The sequence below is a fragment of the Vulpes lagopus genome, chromosome 3 (genome assembly GCF_018345385.1).
Source record: "Vulpes lagopus strain Blue_001 chromosome 3, ASM1834538v1, whole genome shotgun sequence".
NCBI classification, from domain to species: Eukaryota; Metazoa; Chordata; class Mammalia; order Carnivora; family Canidae; genus Vulpes; species Vulpes lagopus.
Window position 1 is genome coordinate 49,815,135 of NC_054826.1, and position 18,546 is coordinate 49,833,680.

At 36.6% G+C, this 18,546-nt stretch overlaps 1 protein-coding gene and 1 pseudogene across 2 annotated transcripts in view; both read left to right on the forward strand.

The window, feature by feature from the left end:
- Window positions 1-18,546, forward strand: part of NSG2 (neuronal vesicle trafficking associated 2) — a 100,613-nt gene that overhangs the window by 15,652 nt on the left and 66,415 nt on the right. The gene's annotated exons all lie outside the window — the stretch shown is intronic.
- Window positions 4,778-6,044, forward strand: LOC121487252 (annotated as a pseudogene).

The following is an 18,546-nucleotide window of genomic DNA, read 5'->3' on the forward strand; positions in this document are numbered from 1 at the left end:
CGCCATGAGGCAAATAAACTTCCTGCAGCAGACTGTCTAAAATGGAAATAGTACATCTAGGAAGGAAGACTTCCCAGTAGAAAGTTCCTAAGTGGGAACCAAACAGCACAAGCAGACTATGTGAACAGGTTGTCCAATCCTCAGGTCACTCACATCAGTTATACTAGCTCCCTTCCTCCTGCTTGCACCTATGGCCATATGAGCAGTCTCCTACAATAAGAAGAAAAAAGAGGAAAAGTCTGAGCTTTGGTTTATGAATGGATTGGTTCAATTGTTGGTTCAATTGGTTCAATTGTGGGTGCTGCAATGGTGGCAGTACTATGACCATGTTCCAGATTGGCCCAGAAAGCACTGGAAAGGGAAAAAGATGGAATTGCAAGCCCCACACGTAGTCATCCACTTTGTGTGATAGGAGGAATGGCTCAGTGAGAATCTATGTGGATTCCTGGGCCAATGGCTTGGCCATTTTATCTGGGGCCTGTTAGGAAAAACTGGTATAATGGAGACAAAAAGTAAGATATAGCGTAGAGGCACAGATTTTCCCATATGTCCTTTCCCATATGTATGAGCATATGGGAAAGGACACAAAGTGTGAAGATTTTTGTATTACATGCTAACATTCGTAAGAAGAGACACTAAACAACTGAGTAGACAGAATGATGAGCAGTTAGTTGATGTTAGCTACCTGTCATCCTCCAGCTACCAAAGAACTTGAGTGTCTTTCTGTTTTCAATTTCTTTAATTTCAGTTACTATTTTTTTTCTTATGCTTGCTTTTTTTGTTTATTTATTTATAGATTCTTAAACTGGAGGCTTAGATTACTGATTTGAGACTTTTCCTTTCCTAATGTATGCATTTAGTGCCATAATCTTCTCAGCACTGCTTTAATATGTTGCATTTTCATTTTTTAATTTAATTATAAAATTATCTATTCTTTAAGTTCTATCAGTCTTTTCTTTACGTATTTTGTATATTATTTGGTGTACTCATATTTAGTATTGCTGTGTGTTCCTGGTAGATTGACCTTTTATCATTATAATGTTCCTCTCTGTTTCTGGTTATTTTCTTTGCTCTTTAGTCTACTTGATAGGGTCATAATATAATTATTTCTACTTTATTTTAATTAATACATCTTTTCTACCCTTTGACCTTTTTTTTTTAGCCCTTTGACTTTCAATTTGTCTGCATCATTCATTACATTTGAAATGTTGCTTGTATGCGGCATATAATTTGGTCGTATTTTTCAATCCACTTGATCAATCTTTCAATTGATATATTTGTACTATTTACATTTAATGTAGTTCTTGATGTATGAAGGCTTGACTTTTTAATTTTATTTTATGTTTTCTGTTCCTTTCTCATTTCTGTTTTCTTTTTCCTACCTTCCTGCTCCTCATGTGATCTCCATTGACACTTGAATCAGTAAAGAGAGGGGTGGTCAGAGGAGTGTGGGAAGAATAGAAGGCTCATTACTTGCTAGTGGGGTTAAAAATTCTACTTGAGGGTAGCCCGGGTGGCTCAGTGGTTTAGCTCTGCCTTCAGCCCAGGGCGTGATACTGGAGTCCTGGGATCGAGTCCCATGTCAGGCTCCCTGCATGGAGCCTGCTTTTCCCTCTGCCTGTGTCTCTACCTCTCGGTCTCTCTGTTTCTCATGAATAAATAAATAAAATCTTTAAAAAAAATAAAAATTCTGCTTGACCTTTTCTGACATAATCCCATTGGGGATTGGGTTGAGGGTATGAGGGTGCACTTCAATTCAGGGGAAAAGTGGAAGTCTGGGGTCCCCACTCAGGCTTTGCTGCCATAAGTGTTGTTTGGGATCCATTTTTTTTCTGTGGTGTTTGCCTGGAGAAGAGAAGTTATTACAATTTTCTGTCTTTCTAGGCTATCCTTTTTCAGATGAAGCAGGCTTTTATTGAGACTTTTTTATTTGTGCCCATTGGCATTTCCAGGCTACTGGCTTTCCTACCTGCAAGTCTGGGTTACATATTTGAGACTAAAAACCAAAACAAAACCACAGGAATTTACCACTGTGTTGTTCCTTGGGTTCTGAGGTCCTTAGCTGATTTGTCTTCTTCTTTACACATTTCAGGGTCTTTTTATGTTTGTTTTATATAATATCCAAGGCTTTTAGTTTTTAATACTTAGGGAAAAGTATATCTATTTTATTTTCCTAGAAGCACAAGTTTCAGTTAATATTTTAAAAGGAAATGTACAAAGGCAATTCAGTGAAGAAAAGTAGTCTTTTCAATAAAGTGCTGAAATAACTGGGTATCCATGTGCAAAATTATGAACCTCTACATAAATCTCATATAAAAGAATAACTCAGAATGGATCATACATATAAATGTAAAGTGTGAAATCATAAAATGTTTAGAAAAAAATGTAGGAGAAAGTCTTGATGATATAGGATTAAGCAAAGAGTTCAAAGTGGATAAGTTTGGTTTCATCAAATAAAAAAATACAGAAATATTTATAACATCTTTATTTCTAAGAGCCAAAGTTGAAAACAACTCAGATATCCTTCAGTGGATGAATAATTAAAGTGTTCTCCATATCATGGAATACTACTCAGCAATAAAAAGAAGCACCCTATGGATACACACAAAAACCCGAACGAATCCCCAGAAGATTGTTGAGTGAAAAAAGCCAATCACAAAATACTGTATTGTTCCATTTATGTAGCATTCTTGAAATGGGAAAATTTTAGAAATAAAGAACAGGTTAGTGGTTTCCAGGGTTTTAGGAGGGGGTGGGGCTTGAAAAAAGTGCATGAAGCTATAATAAGGTGAATTATATTGATTGATTATAAAGTTTTAAGCAAGCCTTGCTTTCCTGAAATAAACCCTGCTTGTCTGTGATGTAATATATTTTTTATGTATTATTGGGATTGATTTGCTGTATTCTTTTTTTTTTTTTTAATTTTTTTTTTAATTTTTATTTATTTATGATAGTCACAGAGAGAGAGAGAGAGAGAGAGAGGCAGAGACACAGGCAGAGAGAGAAGCGGGCTCCATGCACCGGGAGCCCGATGTGGGATTCGATCCCGGGTCTCCAGGATCGCGCCCTGGGCCAAAGGCAGGCGCCAAACCGCTGCGCCACCCAGGGATCCCCGATTTGCTGTATTCTGTAGAAGATTTTTACCCTTATATTTGTGAAGGATATTGATTTATAGTGTTTTTAATTGTAACTTTTGCCTGGTTTTAGTATCAAGGTAATGCTGTTCTCATGCAATGTTATTAGGTGCATACACAGTTAGATATAGGTCATTGTTGTGACCTATGATAAAGGTCAAGTTGAAAACTTTATAATTAGGTAATGTCTTTCTGTATTCTTGGTAATATTCCTTGTTCTGAGGTCTACTTTGGTATTAACATAAGTATGTCAGCCTTTTTTGATTAGCACTTGCATGGTATATCCTTTTCCATTCTATTTTAACATGTCTGTGTTTGTATTCGCGGCTTATTTCTTGTAGAAGCCTATATTGTTTTTAAAATCCTATTTGGCAAATTTTGCCTTTTAATTGTTATGTTTAGATTATTTACAGTAAATGCAGTTATTGATATGGTTGGATTAAAGTCTGTCACTTAGATTGCTATTTTCTGTTGATTCTATCTCTTTTGGTTCTTTTTGTTTGATTTTTCTTTTGGATAGGGTATTTTTTATTACTCCATTTTATCTAAACTATTAGCTTAGGTATTAGTTATCTATTGCTACACAACCAAAACTTAGTTATTTAAAACCACACACCTTTATTGTCTCGTAGTTTCTATGAGTCAAGAATATAGACCCAGCTAAACTGAATCCTCTCCTTCATGGTCTCTGCCAAGGCTTCAGAGTATCAGCTTCGTATCTCTAAGTCTTATATGAAATTGTAACTGGAGAAAGATCTACTTTCAATTTTACTCAGTGGCTATTGGCAACATTTCATATCTTGCTAGCTATTGGCTCACGGCAACCCTCAGTTTCTTGCCATTTGGGCCTCTCTAAAATAATGGGAGTCTGTAGCAATGTGGAAGTCATAGTCTTTTATAGACAAATCAAGAAAGTAATATTCCATTACTTTTGTCAAATAATATGTTGACAGATTAGTTTGAAGCATGTCACTAGTTTCCTCCTATATTCAAGGGGAAGCAATTACATGAAAAAGTGATTATAGAAGAGATCAATCGGGGCCATCTTAGAAGTCTGTCTACCACAGCTTATTCTATATTATGTCTTAAAAAAAATTAGTGTTTTGGGACGCCTGGGTGGCTCAGTGGTTGAGCAGCTGCCTTCAGCTTGGGATGTGATCCTGGAGTCCTGGGATCAAGTCCCACATCGGACTCCTTGCAGGGAGTCTTCTGCTTATGTCTCTGCCTCTCTCCCTGTGTCTCTCATGAATAAATAAAATCTTAAAAAATATATAAAATAGAGCACCTGGGTGGCTCAGTGGTTGAGTGTCTGCCTTCAGTTTCCTGGGGTCCTGGGATCAAGTCCCACACCAGGCTACCCACAGGGAGCCTGCTTCTCCCTCTGCCTGTGTCTCTGCCTCTCTCTGTGTCTTTCATGAATAAAAGAAAAATCTTTAAATAAAATAAAATTTAAAAAATAGTGTTTAAAATGTCTGTACTACCCAAAGCAATCTACACATTGAATCCAATCCCTATCAAAATACTGCCTGATTTTTTTCACAGAGCTAGAGCAAACAATCCTACATGGAACCACAAAAGACCCCAAATAGTCAAAGCAATTCTGAAAAAGAAAAGCAAAGCTGGAGGCATGACAATTCTGGACTTCAAGCTATATTGCAAAGCTTTAGTCATCAAGACAGTATGGTACTTGCACAAAAACACACATAGATTGATGGAACAGAATAGAGAAACAAGAAATGGGCTCACAACTGTATGGTAACTAATCTTCAACAAAGCAGGAAATAATATCCAATGGAAAAAAGACAGTCTCTTCTACAAATGGTGTTGGGAAAACTGGACAGCAACATACAGAAGAATGAAACTGGACCACTTTATTATATCATACACAAAAAAATTAAAAATGGATGAAAAACCTAAGTGTGAGATGGGAAACCATCAAAATCCTAGAGGAGAGGCAGTGGCGATGGCGGCGGTGAGAGGATGAACAACAAGTTCGACACATTGAAAGATGATGACAGTAGGGACCATGAGCAGAATGAAGAAAACAGAAAGATGGTGAGAAGGAAAAAACGGAACGAGACAAAAGTCAGGGCAGCAGTAAGAGGAAGGCTGTTGTCCCTGGGCCAGCAGAGCATCCCCTGCAGTACAACTATACTTTCTGGTACTCAAGAAGAACCCCCGGCTGTCCCACCAGCTCACAGAGCTTTGAACAGATTGGCACCTTTGCCTCTGTGGAGCAGTTCTGGAGGTTTTATAGCCACATGGTACGTCCCGGGGACCTGACAGGCCACAGTGACTTCCATCTCTTCAAAGAAGGAATTAAGCCCATGTGGGAGGATGATGCAAATAAAAATGGTGGCAAGTGGATTATTCGACTGCGGAAGGGCTTGGCATCCCGTTGCTGGGAGAATCTCATCCTGGCCATGTTGGGGGAACAGTTCATGGTTGGGGAGGAGATCTGTGGGGCTGTGGTCTCTGTCCGGTTTCAGGAGGACATTATTTCAATATGGAATAAGACTTCCAGTGACCAAGCAACCACAGCCCGCATCTGGGATACCCTTCGGCGAGTGCTTAACCTACCTCCCAACACCATTATGGAGTACAAAACCCACACCAATAGCATCAAAATGCCAGGCAGGCTGGGCCCCCAAAGGCTCCTTTTTCAAAACCTCTGGAAGCCGCAGTTGAATGTGCCATGACCCTCTCCCTCTCTGGCTGGCACCAGAAACAAAAACACATCTGGCATCATCGGAGTCTCTTGTTCTGTTGGCGTGCTACCTGGAAGATCCTTCTGTCCTGGACAAGAGGAATTGGAAGAGCATTTTATGTTTTAAGAACAGGCTGATACACAGCAGCTACAACAACAGCTGAGATCACTTAATAAATGGTGCTAAACTAAAAAAAAAAAAATTCCTAGAGGAGAACATAGGTAGCAACCTCTTTGACCTTGCTTGGGTCAGCCGTTAACAACTTCTTACTAGACACATCAACAATGGAAACAAAAGCAAAAATGAACTATTGGGACTTCGTTAAGATAAAAGGCTTCTGCACAGCAAAGGAAACAATCAACAAAACTAAAAGTCAACTGAATGGAAGAAAATTGCAAATGATATAACTGATAAAGGGTTAATATCTAAAATCTATAAAGAACTTAACAAACTCAACACACAGAAAACAAGTAATCCAGTTAAAAAATGGGCCAAAGATGTGAATAGACATTTTCCCAAAGAAGACATCCAGATGGCTAATAGACACATGAAAGGATGCTCAATATAATTCATCATCATGGAAATACAAATCAATACCATGGTAAGATACCACTTCACACCTGTCTGAATGGCTAAAATAAGCAACACAAGAAACAACAGGTGTTGGCAAGGGTGTGGAGAAAGGAGAATCCTTATGGTGGTGATGGGAATGAAAACTAGTACAGCCACTCTGGAAAGCAGTATGGAGGTTCCTCAAAAAGCTAAAAATAGTACTCTATGATCCAGCAATTGCGCTACTAGGTATTTACCCAAAGGATTCCAAAACACAGACTCAAAGGGGTACATGCACCCCTAAATTTATAACCATTATCAACAATAGCCAAACTATGGAAAGAGCCCAAATGTCCATCAGCTGATGAATGGATAAAGAAGATACACACACAGACACACACAATGGAATATTACTTGGCTATCAAAAAGAATGAAATGTTGCCATTTGCAATGACATGGATAGAACTAGAGCATATTATGCTAAGCGAAATAACTCAGAGAAAGACAAATACCAAATTATTTCACTCCTATTTGGAATTTATTAAGAAATAAGACAAGTGCACATATGGGTGGGGAGCAAAGAGAGAGAGAGGGAAACCAAAAGAGACTCAGAGAATAAACAGGGTAGATGGAAGGAGAAGGGTAGGGGATGGGCTAGATGGGTGATGGGTATTAAGGAGGGCCCTGGGTGTTGGATGTAAGTGATGAATCACTTCTACTCCTGAAACCAATATTGTGCTGTATGTTAACTACCTAGAATTTAAATTAAAAACTTGAAAAAAAATTAGAGGTCTCTAGAGTTTTCAGTATATTTCTTAAATTATCTGGTCTACCTTCAAGTAATCTTTTAGAGCAATTAAAAATAATTTTAAAATGAATTATATATTTACCTTAATTTATGCCACTCCTAGTGATCTTCATTTATTTGTGGAGATTCATGTTTCTGTCTGCTATCATCCTAACTGGAGAACTTCCTTTAGCATTTCTTGTAGTGCATGTCTGCTGGTAATTATTACTCTTATTTTAATTTCTCTGAAAAAAATTGTTTTTCTTTATTTTTAGAGAGTGTTTTCCCTGCGTAGAACTCTGGGTTAATTTCTTTTTAAGGATGTTTAGACTGACACTCCATTGTCTTCTAGCTTACATAGTTGCTGATGAGAAGTCTATTGTTTGTTCCTTTGTATGTAAAGTTTCTTTTGTCTTAGGCTGCCTTTAAGAATTTACCTGTTGGGATCCCTGGGTGGCGCAGCGGTTTGGCGCCTGCCTGTGGCCCAGGGCGCGATCCTGGAGACCCGGGATGGAATCCCACGTTAGGCTCCCCGGTGCGGTGCGTGGAGCCTGCTTTTCCCTCTGCCTGTGTCTCTGCCTCTCTCTCTCTCTCTGTGTGACTATCATAAAAAAAAAAAAAGAATTTACCTGTTTTTGGTCTTCAGCAGTTTGAATATGATGCATCTAAGTTGTTGCAATTTGTTTGTTTTTGTTTTTATCCTTGGTGTTATTGAACTTTTTGGATATTTGGTTTGGTGTATTTTACTATTTTTGGAAAAATTTGCCATTATATGTTGAAATATTTCTTCAATTTCATCCATTCTTTCTTCTCCTTTTGGTATTCTAGTTATACATATATTAGACCTTTGATACTGTCCTTCAGCTTGTAAGTGCTCTATTCTGTTTTTTTTCCACATTTTTCTGTATCTTTGTCAGTTTGAGCTATTTTTATTGATTTATCTTCAAGTTTATTAATTCTGCCACTGTTTGAAGTCTACTGATGAGCCCTCAGAGAATATTCTTCACCTCTGTTTACTAGCATTAAAATTTTTTAATCTAGCATTTTTTCGTTCCTAATATTTTCACTTGATTCTTTCTTATACCTTTAATTTTTCTGATGAAATTTCTCATCTGGTCATGCATGTTGTCAATCTTTTCCACTAGAAATAGGGAAGAAAGATCTGAACAGAACTATGTGCCTTTCCTGTAGTGCTCTTATTTTCATATCCAAGTTTTACACCATGAAGGAGGCTTTCTCTGGCTTTTTGCTCTGCCCACAATTTTTCTTGTGAGCACCTGGTAAAATATATGGAGAATTGTGAGTAAATGCAAATTCTCACATCTGTTGTTTCTGGGCATTCTGTACTCTCACACTGCCTCAAATTCAACTTTTAGCAATCCATTAAATTAAAGCTGAATTATTCTCACCAACTTGTACAGTGTCTGGTATCTATCCCAGGTAAGCAAGTGCTGACATGCCTGTCTTTCCTTAGCTTTCAAGTAAGTTGATTGTACTGTAACCATAGCACTTTGATGGGTTAAAAAAAAATTACAGTTTTTGCAGATATTCAGCTTTTTTTTTGTTAAGATGGGAGTGATGCTTTTCCCAGCTTGGTACATATTACACTGAATCCAGGAATTTGGGCAATTGACTGTTTCTTGACTGTACTTAATTTCATGTCATCATGAATTTTTTTAAATTTTTATTTATTTATGATAGTCACAGAGAGAGAGAGGCAGAGACAGGCAGAGGGAGAAGCAGGCTCCATGCACCGGGAGCCCGATGTGGGACTCGATCCCGGGTCTCCAGGATCGTGCCCTCGGCCAAAGGCAGGTGCCAGACCGCTGCACCACCCAGGGATCCCTCATCATGAAATTTTGATCACTATGTCTCTCCTCTGTCAAATTTATGGATCTCAAGGATAGATATTTCATTGATCATTAGTCTTTGGTTCATGACATTTTCATTGATCAGTGCATGGTCTGCTTTTATTTAGTTATTTTTAATATGCAATAAGCAACTGTGAACTTGCCCCTAAAACACTATCTTGAAAATAAGTTATATGTAAATCACATTGTTCAATACCTTCAAACCATCCTCCTTTCCTTTCCTTTCCTTTCCTTTCCTTTCCTTTCCTTTACTTTTTTTTTTTTTTTTAAGATTTTATTTATTTATTCGAGAGAGAGAGAGAGAGAGAGAGAAAGAGGCAGAGACACAGGCAGAAGCAGGCTCTATGCAGGGAGCCTGACAGGGGACTCAATCCTAGGTCTCCAGGATCAGGCCCCAGGCTGAAGGCGGTGCTAAACCACTAAGCCACCTGAGCTGCCCACCTCCCTGCCTTTCCTATTCAAGAGAACCATCCTACTGATGCTATGCATATGATTTCTTTCCTTTCCTTTTTATGTAGTTTTATTGTTTTCATATGTCCCTTAAAACTTACATTATAAATCTAGGTGTTTAATTTTCTAATAGGGACATGCAGGATGTAATCTTTTTGGACTTTTAATATTACATTAATATTACATATTATATTGCTAACATTCATACATATTATTGACTTTCATTGTGGTTAATTTTATTCTGCACATTTTAAAGTTAAGTAAAGCATGGGAGAATATCCACATTTCTGGGAATAACACAAATTGAGCCTAGATTTTCTGATTTTTTCTTATTATAAACTCACTGACCACTTGCTTAATCTGCTTAATTTTATTGATGATAAATGATAATAAACCTAAATTAGTTCTCTGGTTTCTATACCTTTAGAAATCTGATTGTATATATAGAAATACTTTATATTCCTAGAAAAGCTACAGAATGAAATCAAATTAAACTGTAGACTCCTACTTGAAGGACCTGACTTGTTGCTTCATGAAATATACACATTTTACTTGTTATATGCTTTCTAAGAATCTGAGTACGAGGAAGATTTTTTATATTTCTGGAAGTGCTCCAATAGAATCTAAAATGGCTCCATGTAATTGTCAGTTATTATGTCAGTCTCTCTGTGACCCTAATGTGTCCTCATTGGACCCTATTATTCCAGGAATCTTGTGAAGTTTAGATAAATTTTTCAAACAACTTGAAATAGCTTCACTGACTTTGGGTGACTATTAGTCCCAATATTTTAGTATACAAGTTACGTAATTTTTTGTTTTCTTTTTAAACAATCACCATGAAATGGCATCTTCTGGATGTCAAGAGACAGAGACCAGCTGAAAATTGAAATTATCCCAGAAAAGACAGTGCCATATAGTTAGCAAATGTGTACTACCCACTCCTGCCTGAAGGTGGGAGTCTTCAATTATATAGCAGCCCAGGGCAGAGGTTGTGGAGGAGCAGTGACATGCAGTCAAAAGTTTCCTGCCTTTGTGAGTCAGGTTCTGGTAGGGCATTCATTTCACTCATTCAATATTTACTTATGTAATAATTATTGAGTACCTATGTTCCAGATTCTGTTCTAGGCCCTGGGGGACCAGAAGTGAACAAAACAGGCAAAAATCTCTGTCTTCACGGGGAGACAGGTAATAAAATAAATAAACGTTAAAAAAAATAGTACAGAGTAAAATAGAGGAGATGAAAGTGTGTCAAGGGATGCAGTGTTAAATAGGCAGGTGAAGGGAAGGCCTCACACAGAACGTAACGTTTAAGTAAAAATTTGAAGTAAGAAAGCTGGACATGCAGATATATGAGGAAGGACCATAAGAACATTCTGCATAGAGGCCAATGTTTTAAGCCTGAAGATTGGGGGTGGGGATGGGGGGAAAGAGGTCCAGAGGAGTGAGAGATAGAGTATTAGGAAATGAGGTGAGAGGGTAACAGAGACCAGATTATATTGTGCCCACTTTGAGGATTTTGCTTTTCTTCAGAGTTAGATGAAAAACTACTGGATGATTTTGAGCAAAGGATTGACATGAACCAGCTAACACTGAATGGAACAATCTTGGCAACTGTTTTGAGCATGGATTGAGAGGAAGCAAGGGCCTTCTTACCTTATGAGTTGGTGAGGGATGATTTTTCCTCAGTTCTTTAATATAAACATAAAAATCAAGCAAGTAGGACTTCTCTATAAAAAGGAAGTTTTCATGGCAAATTTTCAAATATTGTAAGTTTTCATTGTTTTGGCAATAGTCCATATTTTTAGAAGGGACACACATCCTTTTTACACTTCGTTTAAAAACAACAGATATGTAAAAAAATGCTAAACATCATTAATCGTCAGGGAAATGCAAATAAAAACCACAATGAAATATCACTTCACATCTGTTAGAATAGCTAAAAGCAAAAAGACAAAATATAACAAGTCAGTGAGCATATGGAGGAAAAAGAACCCTTGTGCACTATTGGTGGGAATGTAAATTGGTACAGCCATTATGGAAAACAGTATGGAGATTCCTCAAAACATTAAAAATAGAACTACTGTAAGATCCAGCAATGCCACTTCTTGGTATATATCCAAAGGAAATGAAATCAGTGTTTCAAATAGATATCTGCTCTCCCATGATCACTGCAGCATTATTCACTATAGCTAAGATGTAGAATACACACATAGAGTTGACCCTTGAACAACATGGGTTTGAACTTCATAGGTCCACTTACACAATTTTTTTTGGATTAATACAGGATAGTACTATAAATGTATTTTGTTTTCCTTATGATTTTCCTAAAATGTTCTTTTTTCCAATTTACTTTATTGTGAGAATACATTATATAACACATATAACATACAAAATATGTGTTAATTGACTTAATGTTATCAGTAAGGCTTCTGGTCAAGAGTAAACTATTAGTACAGTAGCTAAATTTTGGGAGAGTCAAAAGCTATAAATAGATTTTTGACTGTTGGGAGGATCAGTGCCCCTAATCCCTGCATTGTCGGTCAGCTATATGTATGTATGCACATTCATGGAATATTACTCAGTCTTAAGAAGAAAATCCTGGCACATATAGCAACCTGATCAAACCTGGACAACATTATGCTAAGTGATTAAGCCAGGTTCAGAAAGACACTGCATGGTCTCATTTATATGTGAAATCTAAAGGAGTTGAATCATAGAAGCAGAGAGTAGAATGATTGTGTCCGGGACAGGGGAGTGGGGGAAATGGAGAGATGCTGGTCAAAGGATACAAAGTTTGCAAAATGATGCAGTTTGCAGTTATGCAAAATGAACATATTCTGGAAACAGTGTACAGCATGGTGGTGACTATAGTTAATCATGTACTATGCATTTGAAATTAATTGAGAATAAGTCTTTTAAAAATATTTTATTTATTTGAGAGAGAGAGCATGAGTGGAGGGGAGGGCCAGAGGGAGAGGGAGAAGCAGATGCCCTACTGAGCAGGATGCTCAACAAGGGGCTCAATCCCAGGACCCTAGGCTTATGATCTAAGCTGAAGGCAGACATTTAAGCAACTGGGCCACCCAGGCTCCCTGAGAGTAAATCTTAAATATCTTCATCACATATACAAAAAAATGGTTTAAGGTGATGGATATGTTAGTTTGATTGTGGTGATCATTTTACAATGTATATGCATATTAGCACAGTGTATTTCTTAAACATTTATAATGCATATTAATTATATCTCAGTAAGGTTGGAAGAAAAATAACAATAGATGGTTACAGCCCAATAATCCTTTCTGGTGTTTCAGAGAGGAATAAAAGGAATTTTCTGCAAGGTGTTCCATAACATCCAGTAAACTTATATTCAACTATTCGATTTCACCATATTGGCTAACTTATCTCTCATACACTACTGTTTTTTAAAAAAACTTGTTTTTTAGAACTCAGTGGATTTTTCCCTCTAGAATAAAATTATTCATTTTTCCTCACTGATTTAAAAATAAATGTTTTGGGGAGATGAGCAAGGAAGTGTTAAGAAAAGAATGAAAATCAGCCCCCCCAAAAAAACCCAGAAGAAAAACCTATAAAAGTTTTTCATAATTTTCAGTCTTTTTTATTGAAATATATTTGGCATATAACATTGCAAAAATTTACATTATACCACATGTTAATTTGATACATTTATATATTGTAATATGATTGTCATTGTAGCAATAATTAGTACCTCTGTCAGATTTCATAATTATTCTTTCTTTTAATTTTTAGAAAGGGAGGGGGCGGAGCAAAGAGAGAGGGAGATAGAATCTTAAGCAGGCTCTGTGCCTAGTATGGAGTTTGACATGGGGCTTAATCTCACAACCTCAGGTCAGATCATGACCTGAGCTGGAATCAAGAGTCAGATACTTAACTGACAGAGCAACCCAGGTGTCCCTGTTCTTTTTCTTTCACAGTTGGTATTCAGTCTTTATAGTTTCACATAGTCAAAAATCATAATGTCTCTACAATTCTGATTCCTCTTTTTATTCAACATTATAAACGTTTCTCATGTCACCAAAAATTCTGAGATCATTTTTAATGACTGCATAATATTTCATCATATGACATGAGCCACAATTTATCCATCTACCCCCTGCTTGTTGATATTTAGGTTGGAAGAACTCCATCCCTACTCTCATTAAACCATAATTACACAAATAATCATATAATTTTTAAAGAATGATAGGTATTTCAACATAGAAAAACAGGATCCTAAGGGAATACAATGGGAGTCAAATGTAGTCTGAGGTCTCTCAGGGAAGACTTCTCTGAGAAAGTAATATTTAAGTGACTCTGAAGAAGAATAAGAAATTAATTACAGGAATAGGAAAGAGCACTCCCTGAAGAGGGAGTCACAGAGGAAACATCATGTGGAAAGTCTCTGGGATGGGAAGGAGTGTGTTTGGGAGGTCAGGGAAGCTGGAGCATAGCTATAAGGGAATGGTGGCAGGAGGTAAAGCTGTGGAACAGTCAGGGGACAAATCATAAAGACCCTTTCAGACTAAGTTTTAGATTTTGGCCTTTATCTTTAAAAAGGGGGAGGAGGAAGAGGATAGGAGGAGGAGTGGGGGGTGAAAAAGAAGGAGAAGAAGAAAAAAAGCTTCTGAAGAATTCAGGCAAGGAAATAACATTACTAGACTTTCATTTTACAGAAACTGCTTGGACTACAGTATAAAGAATATATTAGTGGGGAGGAAAACAAACCAGGAGACTTGTTAGATGAGGAGACAGAGTGGACTCAGGAGTCATACAGAGGAGTGAATTGATGTGAGAGATATTTAGGAGGGAGAATGATGAGGACCTGGTGATTAGATATAGAAGTGGGGAATAAGATGTCAAGAATTCTTCTCAGTTTTCTAGTTGTACAATGGATGGATGATGGTATAATTCACCAAGAGGTAACACAGGAGACCACATTTGAGTCAGGAGTTCAGTTTTGGATATGTTGAGATTCAAGTGCCTGTGAACCATTGAATGGAGATGTAAAGGTGTCAAGATGTCAAGACCACAGTTATATATATGGGTCTGGAGTCCAGAAGAAATCTCTGTTGCTCAAGATATAAATTTAGGAGTTATCGATATATGAATGGTATTTGAAGTCACAGAATGTGACTGTCAAGTGAGCAAGCCTGAGGACAACCTAGGATAGAGTCTATGCTGGGTGCTGTGGTGCCCAATTAGATCCTCCTATAGGACTCAAAGACTTTTGCCCTTCGAGTGTTGGCTAGCAGCCGTAGCTATGTATTAGCCAGGAATTGCCCTTGGCTGAAGACAGCCACCTTGCCCAAGATCTTGCTGTCTTGGAGCAGGGTGTCCACCTGCATCTGAACTCAGGACAACTAAGAGAGGCCATCCCAGCTTCACAGGTACTTGTGAGATTGTCTGAGGGCTTTGTTGAGATTGTATCACAGTTCAAGTTCTCCCTCTGGTCAATCTTGCTTCCTTCCTTTCCTTTCTTTATCCCAAGAATTCCTTAATGAGTTCAGAACTCTCAGAATCAGCTTCTGGGGGAACCAGTTCTACAACCAAAACTTTCCACTCAATTGTGAAACATTTTACAGCATAGACTGCGAAAACTTTTGTTGGAAAAGACAGATGAATGGATCATTTAACAGGAAAAAGTCCCTTGGAATGCATTTTAAGGAGAAATACTTCTAGGCAAACTTAAATTTTTTTTTTAAAAAGGCTTTATTCTTATCAACTTATTTCTAAGTGGATCTCAGACTTAATTGGAAGGATTCTTCATAAGTCATCCTGCTTGAATTAAGCTGATGTCAATTTTAACCCCCAGAGCTTGCCTCCTTTATTTAGAAAGTCTTCATCTGTTTCTAGCCAATCCGGGGAGAAATGTAGGCTGGCCTTTCTGTCATTTGCCTTTTGGCCTCTCTATTGTTCATTTTTCCTTTAAATTAAAAGTAGGCAACTTCGTCTTCCCTCTTTAAGAAGAAAGAATCTCATGCTTTTCATAGTTTTCTGACTGCTGTTGTTTGAAATTTAAATATAGAGCTTCTAGCAATAGTATGAGCATAGCTTCCTTTTATGCTGGCCTCTGGGAGATTCTTAGAACAGATTTCTAAAAAGCTTATATTTCTATCACACCATTACATTTTGAATAACATTCTTAAACTGACAACTTAAGAAGATTTATAATGAGACATTTAAAGTGCTTTTATCATCTCTTTGGAGGTATATCTTATGCATGGAAAGAAAACAAAACATTAAATGCTAAGATATAATGAAAACCTATCACAGAAGCATCACAGATCCTTTGAAACTTATGTATGTAAAGTAATTATTTTCAGATAAAGTATCATTGAGCCCTTTGGGAAAAGACTCTCACTGTATTCCCTTTTCTCCTACTATGAATCCTGACAATAGTGTCTCAGGAAATGGAAATAAAATGGGAAAATGTACATCAGTGAAAATAAAGAGGGGTTTAATATCTGATAAATATGGGAGAAATGAGCACCAGGAAAAGGAGGAGAAAAGATGTGATGTGAAAAAAATGATGTGTGCTAATCATTTCATTTTATATGGGAAAATATCAAAAGATGTTGTTCTATTTTTGAGGCCAAGAGATGAATGTTGACTCAAATACGTTTTTGGTATATTAAAAAATAAACTGAAGACACAATTTTAAAACACTTATATGTGCCTTCCAATTTATTGGAGAAAAAATTTATGTAAAAAGCAATGAAGGAAATGAAGAAAATCACAAGAAACAATAAACATGACAAGTGTAAGACAATACATGTTATCATAGGACTTAATTTTAAGGAGATAAATTCCATATTAAAAAGGTTACTTATAATGACCTACTTAAGAAATAAAGTCCAATTATAACAGGCTGAGAAGAGAAAATACAAATAATAGAAAAGAGTTTGCATTTGTATTTTAGATAGAGAGGAATTCAAACTACAAGGCACTAAAAAGGACTTAAAGATCATTTTTTTTCCATAAAAGCAAAATTCACAACAAGATGTGACATAATGAAGCTATATATCAAATAACATAGCTTTAATGCAAGGAGGAATATCACAACAGTAATAGAAAATAGCAACACTTACCTTTCATGTCTTTTTTAAAAAAAGATTTATTTATTTGAGAGAGAGAGGGTGAGAGAATGAAAGGAGGGGGGAGGGAGAGAGGGAATCTGAAGGCAGACTCCCTGCTGAGAATGGAGCCTCACCGAGATTCAATTCTATGAGTCTGAGATTATGACCTGAGGTGAAACCAAGAGTCAGATGCCCAACTGACTGAGCCAGCCAGGTGCCCCTATCTTTCATTTCTTGACAGGTCAAGCAAGTGAAAAATCAGGGCATAGAAGATTTAAATATCTTAAGCAACAGATTTGACTTAATAGTTATGTGTAAAAATTGTATTTATTTATATAGAAAATGACTTATTTCCTTAGACTCAGAAAATTTAAAAGAAAGAGTTCATATGTTAGGCCACAAAGAAAATTGACTACATTCTGCATAATAGAAAATTTACATAAGCCACTCTTGAACTACACATAATAAAACTAGAAACAGGTCTCAAAAGATACAAATTTGTAACAATGAAAAGTAAGCATATAGAAATTAAAATAAATCTGTTTCACTGAATAACTCTTGAGTCAGAGAAACAAATATTCAGTTAAAAGATATTTGACGAATAATAATGAAAAAGCTCCAGTATCAGAGGAAACTTAAAATAATAGCATTAATTCCCCATTCTTCAAACAGGAAGAAAGCAAATCAATAAACTAGATATTTGTTCCAGGAAGTTCAAAAGAGACAAATGAGACATATTTAAGGAAATCAGAAAGAAGAAAAAAAATTAAAAGTATAAATGAGGAAACTAAAAATTGATTAACATAGGAGCTAGATTTTTAAAAAATGTATCTAATAATTGAATAATATGAATAAATATTTGTTTTGCACTTACAGGTATTGTTTTAAGCACTTTGCATATATTAACTCCTTATAATGACCCTATGTAGTAAGTAAGTATTAGCAGTATCCTGAAGTTATGATGAGGAAACTGAGGCACAGAGAAGTTAAGTAACTTACTCAAGACCAGAAATCTAGCAAGTGACAAAGCTGGGATTTGACCCCAGGCAGTCTGGCTCTAAAGACTGTGTCCTTAATTTCCACAATTATTAAGGAAAATAGTTGCAAACTCATAGAAACAATAAATACCAAGACATTTATAGGTGAAAAAAATGCCTATGACATTATACTAAAAATATGGATGATTTAAACATATTCTTTATAAGTAACTTATGGTGCAAGACACCTAGAATTGTCACATAATGTTCAAAATAATAATTATTTCTTTGTTTCATCCAGGACAATGTCAATACACTGTCTTAAGGGTACATTAGTAGGTTAAGGGTGAAGTTGATAAAGTTTAACCTCTTCAGTATGAAATTGTTGTTTTGAGTGATCAGCACTTGTTCTCACTTTTTGGAAATGCTCCCTTCCTTCTTCTAAGAAGTACTTTTGTCCACATTAACCACATGGTTTGGATGGAAGTTGTCATCTCTTTCAAATTTCATTTTCCTTGTTAGGAGTGGGCTCTGGAGTCTACTAGGGCCCATCAGAGCCCTTCTCTGGGAATTTTGAACTTAGGACCTGAGAGGGCAAGTCTCAAATTCTTGTTTGGTATGATGGAGAAGCTTATTTTAGCAATACTTCTAAACTGAGAACAACTAAAATTTTGGCTAAAATAGAAAACAGCTATTTGAAGCAATGAGATACTACTCTACACTTTTGAACTGGCTAAAAGCCAAAACACGGACAACACTAAATGCTAGTAAGGTTGTGGAGCAATAAGAACTCTCATTCATTACTACTGGGGTTGCAAAATAATACAAATACATTGGAAGAACTTGGCAGTATTTTGTTTTTTGTTTTTTTAACTTGGCAGTTTTTTACAAAACTGATCATACTCTTCATTCCCTTTCCTTGGTATTTACCCAAATGAATTGTTTTATGTTTACATAAAAACATGTACACACA